General features: G+C 43.3%; 1 long non-coding RNA gene across 3 annotated transcripts; it reads left to right on the forward strand.

The window, feature by feature from the left end:
• The first annotated feature begins 67 nt into the window (after positions 1-67).
• On the forward strand, positions 68-8,676 carry LOC309374742. 3 transcript variants are annotated; one of them, XR_014170703.1, is made up of 4 exons: positions 68-359; positions 1,438-1,542; positions 4,964-7,099; positions 8,585-8,676. It is a non-coding gene; the product is annotated as an uncharacterized lncRNA (long non-coding RNA). The 3 variants fall into 3 exon arrangements; XR_014170705.1 differs by lacking the exon at positions 8,585-8,676 and having other exon boundaries at positions 4,964-5,014; positions 5,415-7,532; XR_014170704.1 differs by lacking the exon at positions 8,585-8,676 and having other exon boundaries at positions 4,964-7,532.
• The last annotated feature ends 1,344 nt before the right edge of the window (positions 8,677-10,020 follow it).

A 10,020-nucleotide genomic window follows, 5' to 3' on the forward strand; every position in this document is an offset into this window, starting at 1 on the left:
GCACAAGCGCCAAGTGCGAGAGAGGGAGACGGGGGGGGGGGGGAGTCCCCGCGATCCCAGCAAGACCACGAGGTTGAACCCGCAGGCGAGCCGCAAGCCTCAGAGAGCCCCAGAGGCCCTGGCCGCACTCCCTCCCCGGGCAGGAGGAAACGGAGGGGCTGCCGGCCGGATCTCTCCTGCTCCCTCCAGGGTCACAGGCAGGGCAGCTGAGGAACGACTCCCGCCGTGACATCTACATCATCATCATCGGCGAAGGGAGCTGCTCTGCTCTCACAGCCCATCTCTGGGCAGCAGCAGCAGTAGCTGCCAGCGCGCCTCGCTCTTGCTTATTTGACTGAATGGTTTCCAGAGCGGTGGTGGTAGGTCAATTGCAGCCAAAGCAATAAAAGAGTATTGTGGCCCCTTAGAGACTGGTCCGTGTGCGGCGCCCATGGGCGCACAAGTGCCCACAGAGGCTTTCCGTGATGTCCGCAGCGTTCCCTCCTCCTCACTTTGATTAGGCTTGAAGAATTTTATTGTAGCTAATATAATGGGTCGTGCTGTGTGTGTAGCGCCCAGTAAAGTTTTTCCCATTTGCAATTGGGTCCAGGGGTCTGAAAAAGTTGGTGATCCCTGTGATGTATAAGCATACCAACAGATGTATGAAGTGTTATCCTAAATTGGCAGATAGGCACAGGCAGAAGAATTATAGGAGGTTTGAGAGAATCTGAATGCAAAAAGTGCAGACTGGGCTCTGGAATCCATATTGTTGGCTTTCTTCTGAGGGTCTTGGAGACACCCATTATAAAGGTTTGCACATTTCTCTTTCCCAGATACATGTTCCTCAAGTATGTGTCAGTGTCCAACAAACAGCCTTTTTCACATGGTCACTCGCACACATCCCATTAGCCCTGGAAGCACATCTTAAAAGCCTGGGAGAATTAAAGAGACAGCTGGAGAGAGAGTTCACTTGGTGCAAAAAAAAAAAGAGAGAGAGAGAGAGTAAAAATTGGCCGTCGGGCAAACCTCTCTTAGGAAGGCATCCCACAGCAAACATTCTACCACTGATGGATGCTACCTCTCCCTAGGAGACACCCAAAATTATGCTAAATTCTAGGCAATGGTGCATTTGCACAGGCAGATCCAGGATTTAGCATCTGGAATGCCATAACTAACATCAATATTGAGAGTTTGCAGTGGAATGCCCAAACCTGAGCCCTGTATGTGACAGTACATGGGCTGACCAGAAGACCATAGGTTAGAAGTTGTGTGTTGCCAGATTTCCCATGGCCAGCAAATGGCAAAATGGTCTTTCAAAGAACCTGTGAAGCTTTCCCCCTTGTTGTACTCTTGTTCCTTTAATGGCTATATGACAAACAGAAATTAAATCAGGTGAAGCTGTTCCAGCATGCAGATGCAGGAAAACTTCAGGTGTCAAATTTCTGCTTTTCTTTGCAGGTGGTTTGCTGGAGGAAAATTTGACATCTTTACCTGGAAGAGATGGAAAGTGCTGCATATATCTGCAGTATAATCCAAAGTGTCCTTACTTGACTAAGATTTAAGGTAACTCAAAACTTTCCCTGCATCCTATAGGCTGTGCCCTGGTAGGCTGAAACAGAACAAGCTTGCTTCTTGCTGACTGATGAATTTAAAATTAGTTCAGAGAGCTTACCCCCTCAGTCCAATACTGCTGATCCTCCCAACTTGTGAAGAAGGAAACATCAAATGCTGCTTTGCCTTCCTTGGACCTAGAGGGAAACCAGCATCTCTGAAGATGGGAGTTCAGTGAGTGTTATGCAAATTTGCCTTGAAATGCAGGAGATAAATCACAAAGCCTAGGGAGGAAATGCAAGGCTTTTTCCCCAAGTAGAACCTGAATAAATGTTTCCAGCAGTCTGTTTCCAACAGAACTTCCTAAGAAAGAGAAAGGGGACTACAATACATTTGCATCCAACGTCTGAACATATTTTCTCCACTGAGGATTTGTAAAAGAACTGGCAAGACTTATTTGGGTGTTTTTTCCCCCCTGGTGATGTGAGATGCAAGCTTGTTTCGTGCTTCTGCATACTCATAAGGAGCATAACACAGAGATCTCACCAGTGATCAGATCTGTGAGTTCCTAAATACATTTCAGGGCAAACTTGCACGATTTGTGAACCACCAAGTTAAACAAAGCCCATCAGCCACATTTCGATCTTGCATTTTTTTCTCTTAAGCTTGTCTTGGTTCAGTCCAGTAGTGCCATTTTTTAAAGCAGGGTGGGAAATCTGACGCTCCAGATATTTGCTGGACTCCAACTCCCACCTGCTCTGGTCAGCATGGCCAGTGTTCAGGGATTATGGGAGTTTTGTGGCCCAGCAACATCTGGAAGGCAACAGACCCCCCCCCCAGCCTTGCATAAGGCATCACACTTCAGGAGAAGAACCTGAGAGCAGGAAGTGCCAACTTCTACTTCCTCAAGAAATCATCCCCCAGCCAGGCACCACCTGCTTGGTTAACCATATATGTAGCCTCTCAGCAAATTCTTTGTTGGAGAGAGTGTGCCTATGAAAGAAATCACAGGTGCATTTTTATTTGTAGCCAGCTGCCCAATATTAGATTAATGCTGTACCCAAAAGGCTCCCCAGCCCTGCTCTCTAGAACTCTGGATTCAAAAACATTACAAATGAATGTTCATCCCACTTTCTTCCCTACTCCTGCCATTTCCCCCACTGCCCACAATCTTTCCCCTTTCCCGGTCTGGTTCCTTAAGCTGCAGTACCTCTACAGGCCTTTATAAATAAAATCAGGGACTTTGTTATTTTCTGAGGAGTGATGTGTCAAGCTGGGGGCAGGCATTCAGATCTTGGGCAAGTGAGGCACAAGACATGTGACACCAACCGTGGGCACATTTACTCAGAAGTGAGTCTTTAGCAAGAATTTTGCTTCACTTGGGATGGCAGCCTTCAAGACTCCATCTTAAACACATTGTAAATTGAGCTGCTAGACTCTCTTTTTTTAAAAAAAGAAAAGATTGTTGCCCGCCTAGCCTGGTCTATTGTAACTGAAAAGGACTCCCTCCTACAAAGATCCCTTTTGTGCCACTGGTATCCAAGAGACTGCCTCCCAGGGCTCCTGAATTTATTTATTTATTTTACTTTTGATGCCAGTTATCTGCATTGAGCTTGCATTCCTCCTGTCTCTGTAACCCTATTCAAGCAGCACTCTTGTTTAGGCAACCTTAGGATTTATCTAAACATTTCAGGTGCCCTCCAATCATTCCAATACATGGGGGGGGGTATTACATTTCTTGTGGGCAGCGGATCCTTTTGCCATACAAAGGACAATGTGAATAGTGCAGACACTGAACAGACTGGGCTGAGAACCACAACAGCATGACATTTAGAAATGAAACTGACTCCCAGAGTTTCATAATTCTACCTCCAAGGGTTTTTTTCTTTTCTTTTCTGTAATGCAGCCTTTCTTTTGCCATGTAAGGTTATGAAGCACAGCATGGCTGTAACGGTGCAACATGGATTCTGTTTACAAAGCAGCACTGCTTATTTCTTTTAGCAACCTTGCTCCAGAAACTGACTGTAACATTTTCCTCCTCTTGCTCCACACACACACACACACACACCCTCTCCAACTTTGCACATATTCCATCGGGTGTTTAATAATGTGCACACGTTTGTTTTTACTATCCCCCTAAAAGGCAGCAGGAAGCCAAAGCAGAGTTCAATTCATCTTCAGATTCTGGCAGCCAAGGATGTGCCATGCGCACACACAAATGGACTAAAAACCCTGGGTTTAGAATTCAGACAATTGCTTCCTTTGCTGACATCATAGCCTGTATAGTTCTATGGAGGTAGTAGAGTTAGAGGAGGGTTAGAGCAGAGAATGTCAGAATTAGTGGGGCAAGTATAGTCATTTTCAGGTTGTATACCAAGAGGGAACTAGTCATACAGGGGTGGGGATGCTGTGGCCCTCCAGATGTTGTTGGACTTCGGCTCCCATCAGCACCAGCTAGCATGGTCAATGGCCAGAGATGAATGGATTTGTAGTCCACCAACAACTGAAGCGCCACAGGTTCCTCATCCCTGTGCATTGTGAAAACGTGTTTCTTTCTTTATGACTTTTCCAGTGACCCCAGAGTGGTGTACATAGTCCCCACCTCCTCCATTTTTTCCTCATAAAAATCCTGTTAGCTAGGTTGTGGTAAGAGATGCTGACTGGCCCAAGTGATCTTCATGGGGGAGTGGGAATTTGAAGCTGGGTCTCCCTGCCCTTAGTGTCGCACTCTGACCGTGACAACACACTAGCTTAAACTGCATCATTAACATCTCCCGGGAGCCCAACGTGTCTACCCACAAGGGAGGCTGCCTGTGGCACCTCTGCATGCTTTACCATTCTGGTCTTGCCACTGCCCAGTCAGTATCTGCTGCGGGAGGTAAATCTGCTTCATCAGGACTGATTGGAGCATTTGCTCTCTTTTGCTGAGAAAATTGATGATCTGCTTTTGACCACCCCTGTGAGGGCTGTCTGTTGTGTCAATGAGATAGTCACTGCTCTGGACTTCCCTCTTTCCAATCAGGGAATGTATCCAGATTTGTGATTCCTCCAGTAACACAGGGGACTGGTCTCTTCAATCTCGAGGTCATCACATGCGACAGCAGAGCACACATAAGCCCATTGTCGCCCATTTTCCAGCCACTTCTGGGTCGCCACGATGTGCACGTCCATGGCCACACACATATTGAACCCATGTAAATTGGTCATTGCCTGTATTCTAGCACATAATGCTTTATAATGCCTTATACCAGGTATTCTTCCATCTATAACTGGCTCCGTTCTATCTCCATATGCAGCTTGTTCTGATGCTGCCAATAAAAGGGGGAAGAATCCCACCAGCATTTGTAGGAGTGGGAAATATCCTTGCTAGCCCCAAGAGGTTACAACAAAGGCGGCCGATTAGAACTCATACATTTATCCTGCTCATTTTCAGAACCAGAAAAACAGAGAAGACAAGAGAGTCCTGAATTCCACTCCCAGTGAGGTAGCTATGGCTATTGAGGCATTTTTATTAACATTTTGTCTAACACATTCATATAACTGTTATTTCCTTGTATTCCATCAGCTGACTGTTTTCCCAAACGCAATATGAAGACTGGTTATATTTTGAGTATTATAAATAACGATGACCCCAAACAACTTGCAAGTCATTTCGAACCACTTGTAGTTTACATACTTCCCAGCTGTTTTCCTTGTACTGTCATTGGGAACAACTCAAAGCAGCTGTATTATCACTGCAGATCTTAATTTACAGGTTTGAGCAAATAACCTCATCTCTTCGGTATGTGAAACTTGCATGCAATCTATCAGGTTACCAACTCCAGTTTCTTATCTACAGAGAGAAAAATCCCCGGCAATGCTGACATATTTTCTTTCATGTTCAGATATAGCGACCATCACTCATTGATTCATAACCTGAAGGCTAGACTACTGTAGTGCCAACTGGCGATGGTTTGGAGTAGAGGTTTTGTCCTGAGAGCGGGTGGATTGCTGGAGACAGAGCCAGTATTCAAGTGACTTTATGCTCAGTTCAAGGTAGTTCTTAATTATTAATTTTTCTTATTAATGTAACATCCCATGGCATCCTTGGTTTGGTTTTATATCATGAAGTTCTATTTTGTTATTTGGTTTATGGGGATAAAATTTAATAAAAATACTTTAAAAAGGTCAAATGAAAGGGCATTTCTGTGGGGCGAAGAAGGGAAGACTGTGAGGGTATGCTGTTACCAAGGAGTTTGCATTTAGCCTTAGAAGGTGCTTTGAAGTACCAGCTTACGGACTTCAAAGCACCTTGCACAAGATGTCAGGCCTTCCCACCCACCTGTTACATTTGGCCCACAAGACTGATCCTGATAAGGATCTGGCCCACGGAGCCAAAAAGTTGCCCACCCCAACTTACAGAAAACAAGGCTTGAAAATGCAACATTATGCTGATGACTCAGCTCTTGCGAAAAACACCAGAAATTACTAGGAAGTGCTATGAAAGATAATTGGGCAAATCTTCCATTATCATGGTTGGGGGAAAAATTGTTTTGACCAATATGGATGTATACCAAAAAATATTGTTTCTCTGTATGAATAGACATGATTGTAGAGGCCTGACTGAATAATTTTAGAGTGGTGGCAGAAAACCATTTGGAAAATTTGGAATGGAGAACCAAGACTGACTGAAAAAGCTTTGTTCATTTCTAAATGCCATGGCGGGATTGGATTACTGGTTTTTAAACTACTATATTATTATGCTTAAAAATGAGTGGTAATAGAAGATTGGTTCACATGGGACAAAACAACTTGCTGAAAACAAGATGGAGTTAATATATCATGGAACGTTTGCAACTGGAGAGGTAGCTTAATGCAAGGGTTTCTGTTTGTGCAACAGAACTTCTCTTCTGTGTTCCTTCTCCCAAATCTGCTCTGAAGGATTGGGGATTTGGAGAGCATGCTGTGGGGGTGGCAGGGTGGAGAAGCAAATTCCTTGGGGGAAGCCATGACTTACAATGTTATAATACGAGTTTAAATGTATAGTGTTGATGGGGTGTTTGATATTCTTTAAATGCCAAACAAATGCCTTCTTCTCCCCCAGCATTCCAGCATGTTGTGTAGTTGCTTTTAGTTGTGTCTGATGGGTTTTGATGGATTTTACATTATTGGCTGGTGGTGGCTGCAGCTTTATTGATTTGCTTTGTGCCTGGTCTTTACGTGTGTTTTTATCATTTTAAATGTTTGTCAGTCTAGAAGCATTATGCCAAAGGTCAGCTTATAAATTTACAGCAATCAATCAATAAGCAAATAAATGCATCTTAGAAAAATTAATAGTAGCTCTCAAAATAATGGGACATGCATAGAAATCTTCAGATTTGGGAAAAAAAGCAGATTGAAAACTGTATCCAGACATATCACCATCATGGTTTAATTGTTTTTTTCATTTTATATTTCCTGTTGCTTAGAAAGAAATAGGATTTTACCAAGAGGCTGGTGCTGTACAAATAAGTCATGTGTCTGTGAACTGCATATTTCCAAACCCCATCTTAGAGGCTGACTCATACCATAAAGAAAATGGCAAATCCAGGTTATTTGGGGAAAGGGGTTGGTAAACTGAGAAATATGATTTGGAGGGAGCTGGGAGGTGAGGTCTAAGAAGTGGAAAGTGGTAAATGATTTGCAGCAATGTCTTGGCTCCAGGCGTGGAGCTGGCTTTATGTCTCCGAATAAGGTCACATCCATTTTGTACGATTAAATTTAACCTGATTGAATAATTATCCGAGGTGGTTTGTTTGTTTGTTTGTTTGTTTGCAGAAACTAACATGGAAATTTTCTGAGGTCTACAGAAAAGTAACAAGAAAATTATGTCTGTTCCAAACAGTAAAAATTCCTGAAATAGGGACTCGCCTCAAAAACCATGATCCTCAACAAAGTGGTTCTATACATCCCCCCCCCAAAAGGGCCTGTAGATAGATATCTATCCTGTAGATAGAAAGAGAACCACTCATCACAAAGCAGATGAGTCAGGCTAGAACCGTGATGCACCAGTAGTCATAATACTATTCCAAATCCTAGTCAATAATGCTTTTTTCAGGACAGAGATTGATTTTATTATTACTAGCTTTTAAGATGCAGTGGCCGGGGGGAGTTCCTGGAGACAAACTGTCACCATGTAATTAAATGATGTACAGGAGGTATAATGAAATATCTTATTAATGCCATTATCTGTTATTGCAGCACAGCATGTATCTCATAAATCTTTGTAATTATTCTAATGCAGCAGTTTCTCCCAACCTGAACTATGATTATCTGCAGTTCCTGATTAGCCAGATTTTCTTGTGAGATTCCCTGTGTCAGAATAACTCTTAATTAAGCTGTACCCTCATTCATTTTGACTTCTAATTATCTGAATGTTCTGGCCTTCTTCTAAGTCGCTAAGGTCAATGATATTAGACTGCGTGTGATTCTTAAGAGAGCATTCTCTGGCGGTTTATGCCGTTCTGCTCTGTTAGTAGCCACTGGCCATGCTTTTTAAAGGCCATTAACAAAACCAGAAACAGGACAATATTAAGCAAGTGATATATGTGTGTGTGTGTGTGTGTGTGATACAGTTCATTAAAAGCTTTAGGATCACGCAGTTATCCCAGTTTGATTATCCAGTCTCAGAAGCCCATCTATACCATGGGAGGATACTGGTCTACTTAACAAAAATATTATCAGGATGACTGAGATAATGTTACCTAAAACACCCTGAACACTATATACGTGGAAATAATTAGTAATGCCCACTACCACTGACTTTTATGAAATTAACAATGGGCAGTATGTTCTTAGCTTTCGGGCTTAGGTCTGTATAGCCCAAAGCCCATTTTTTTCTTAGCATTCAGTAACTAAGCATTAGCTTCTTGAACCCCAACTAGATGTGTGCTAGGGCAATAGATTACTGCCAGTCTTTCCTCCCAGTAAAGATTTCAGCTCCATATGCCCCCCGCTTACCCCAACAGAAACAGGCTTCTTTTCATTTATATAGCATCGCTGAACTGAGCCGTTAAAATATGTTTTCTGTTTGCAGCTAGAATGAATTCATGTCATGCTGAGAAAATAAATCAGACAGAAGAAAGAGTTCTAAGATACCCAGCAAAGCTGTTGTACAAAAAAATAAAAATAAAATCATGCCAAGAGTATACCCCTAGCACTGCTTAGTCTCGGACTCTGAATTTTAAACACCTATCAAGCGATAGTTTCTTGTAGCTGGAAAACATTGTATTCTTTCTCCCATGGGCTTTAAGGGTGGAGCACAATCCTCAGCATTTTAACCATAAGTCATAGGTAAAGGTACCCCTGACCATTAGGTCCAGTCGCGGACGACTCTGGGGTTGTAGTGCTCGTCTCACTTTATTGGCCGAGGGAGCCAGCGTACAGCTTCCGGGTCATGTGGCCAGCATGACTAAGCCGCTTCTGGCGAACCAGAGCAGCGCACGGAAACGCCGTTTACCTTCCCACTGGAGCGGTACCTATTTATCTACTTGTACTTGATGTGCTTTCAAACTGCTACGTGGGCAGGAGCTGGGACTGAGCAATGGGAGCTCACCCCATCGCGGGGATTCGAACCACCGACTTTCTGAACGGCAAGCCCTAGGCTCTGTTGGTTTAGACCACAGCGCCACCCGCGTCCCTACCAGAAGTCATACCTCTCTCCAACTACCCTTGGACTGAATGAGTCACAGAGATCTTCTGCAGCCTCCATGACAGCAGGCGATTCCATTTGCGTGTGCATTGTTTTATTATTTGCCTCTGAGATCTTTAAACATTTGAACAGCAGGAGTAAGGGCTGATTCACACATGCAAAAACATCACCTATTTCTATGCACTTGATTGGCAACATATGATCTGACCACTGTAAATTGATAAGCACTGCATAACCGGCATTGTTAAAAGTTCAGTCTGTTGTGTTTAATCGGTGATGCTGGTCTCTGTGAACCAGCCCTTACGATTGGCTTTGTTAAAGGTGAAAGTCAGTACACAAACCAATGAAAATTGCTCCAGTTAAAAGTGCAATGTTACCTAATTTGCCAGCCTTTGTTCTGTGCTATGCAAGCATTCTGAGGAATAAATAGATCAGTAGGTGGACACTATGTAGTGCTCTTGCAAAATCGATGGCCACAGATATCTCATCGGACAAACAATGAATTAATCTCCCATGGAACAATGCTGGCTGCTCCTTACAGTTCATTAGTATTTGGCTAAGTGGTTTTTCTGCAGTTCTCTAAAGAGGACTGAAGGAGGGAAATGGTTCTCTTCATCAGCAGGAATCAGGAAATGGAAGAAACTAACACTATTGCTAATCCAGCTCATTAAACTTGAGTACTGAAGGATTGAAGTAGAGGTCTCAATTATGGCATTAGCAAAGTGAGTAAAAAGCAATTTTCATCTCAAGACAAAATATGCTGTGGCACATTTTAAAACTACTTACTTTTAGCAACAGCATTAGCTTCAGAGCTGGGATGG

Source organism: Podarcis melisellensis, assembly GCF_964234715.1.
Source record: "Podarcis melisellensis genome assembly, chromosome: 1".
Classification (NCBI taxonomy): Eukaryota; Metazoa; Chordata; class Lepidosauria; order Squamata; family Lacertidae; genus Podarcis; species Podarcis melisellensis.